Here is a 2,207-nt window from a genome sequence, read left to right as displayed (position 1 = left end):
AGCACAGATAGACCATAGTGTAGTTTTTGTAATTAGGCACAAAGCTCCACAATGGGGTATTAGTGCTCTGCCCACCACATGTATCAAAACCCGGTTTCTAACGTAGTAAGTCCGAAGACATGCCGCTGTGCCACTGGAGGGCGTCTTGGACCATAGAAGAGTTTGTTTGTTTGTTTTGAATTTCGAATAAAAAAACTACACGGGGGCTATCTGCACTAACCGTCCCTAATTTAGCAGTGAAAGACTAGAGGAAAGGCAGCTAGTCATCATCACCCATCTCCAACTCTTGGGCTACTCTATTACCAACGAATAGTGGGATTAATTGTAACACTATAACGCCCCCACGATTGAAAGGGCGAGCATTTTTGGTGGAAGCGGGATTCGAACCCGCGATTCTCAGACTGCGAGTCAAGCGCCCTAACCACCTGGCCATGCCGGGCCCATAGAAAAAAAAACGTACACCTCAATATCATTATTATTCTACATTTGTGTTAATCTCTATTAGTCGAGAAAATCGTATAATGACGGGTTAAGAGAAAAATCCACTAAAATGTAAGAGCTTTTGTGAGAAGGTTAATGGTTCTATTGAATATACTGAGAAATTTACAAGACATGGCGCTTCGACATAATGTGCAAACTATGAAAATTAGTGAGACAATTTTATAAAAGGTGACTAAAGTGGTGAATTTTGATAATTAATTGTTTTTAAGTAAGGACCCTGATGGATCGCTCCCTTGGGTTGCAGGGTTATTACTTTAAAAAAAAGGAAGTTAATTAATTTAATGAAAACCACAAAGCTTTTCTTCTGGGTTCGCTGAATCCCTAATCTCACTCTTCTACCACGAAATACTTAACAGATAAGTGATGATATAATGTTGCACACGTTGGAGGCCAGTAAATAATCATAAATTGTGTCATGGGCAAGCACGCACCTTTCCTGTGCCGCCTATGTAACATCTGCCCGTTCCTCTTGCTTATGTTGGCACTTTTCTCACTCTCCCACTACCTCTTGGTTAAGTAGATCATGACTGTATTCTCTAAACAAGTCACGAAACAGCTAATTAATTAACAAACACACGCTGCCCACCGCCGCCTACACTATTAAACCGTAATAACAGTAAATTGAGGTAGCATAGTGTTGTTGTATAGATCTCGAGCAACTGCGCGATGACTAAACTTCTATCATAAAAATACTTCTTTAAGTACAATCGAACACTCTCAGTTCAGGCCTATAGCAGCACGAAATTTACAAAGAGATTCAATGCCCGATATAGAATAAATACTTAAAGTAACTTCATTTTAAACGATGTTTTATTTTAATATTTCTTTTAGACATTATAATGTAGGAGTACAAAAAGAATGAAAGAATTTAAATCCCTAAAATTTGAAATGAGAGAACATGAATCGCAAAACTTCAAGTACAAAATAAATTAATTTAAAAAATGATTTCACAATTTTGAATCACAGCATAAAGGTATCGACTTTATTTGAGTATCCTACAAAAAAGATGCACAAATTTCAGAACTACTAATAAAACACATCCCTGTCCAACCAAACATGCTCGCCCTTTCAGCCGTGGGGGGCGATATAAAGTGACGGTCAATCCCACTATTCGTTGGTAAAAGAGTATCCCAAGAGTTGGCGGTGGGTGGTAATGACTAGCTGCCTTCCCTCTAGTCTTACACTGCTAAATTAGGGACGGCTAGCGCAGATAGCCCTCGTGTAGCTTTACGCGATTTCAAAAACAAACAAACAAACAAAACTAATTAAACACAAATTCAAATACTTTTTGTTCCGCTATTCCAATAATGATATAAAAAACAAAGATCGAGTTTCGATACCCGTGGTGGGGAGAGCACAGATAGCCCATTGTGTAGCTTTGTGCTTAACTACAAAGAAATAAACAAACAAAAACAAAGATTTTGCAATAAAATAAACATCAACGAAAATTAATTTTAGGTTTTATAATCATGACCACTCTTCGAACCTCAGTGACTCAGCGGTATGTTTGAGGGTTTATAACGCTAAAACTTTGGTTTTGATACCAGTCGTGGTTACAGATAGTTCATTTAGTAACTGTGTAGCAGCAAACAGTCTTCGGTATTTCAGATACAAATATAAAATTTTACGTACAATATGTATATTACGATAATTACAAATTTCACGTCGTCGTGAAAGTTAAAAAACAATAATTAATTCACTACTTA

Source organism: Limulus polyphemus, unplaced genomic scaffold, assembly GCF_000517525.1.
Source record: "Limulus polyphemus unplaced genomic scaffold, Limulus_polyphemus-2.1.2 Scaffold165, whole genome shotgun sequence".
NCBI classification, from domain to species: Eukaryota; Metazoa; Arthropoda; class Merostomata; order Xiphosura; family Limulidae; genus Limulus; species Limulus polyphemus.
Note: the sequence above shows the minus strand (reverse complement) of the source record.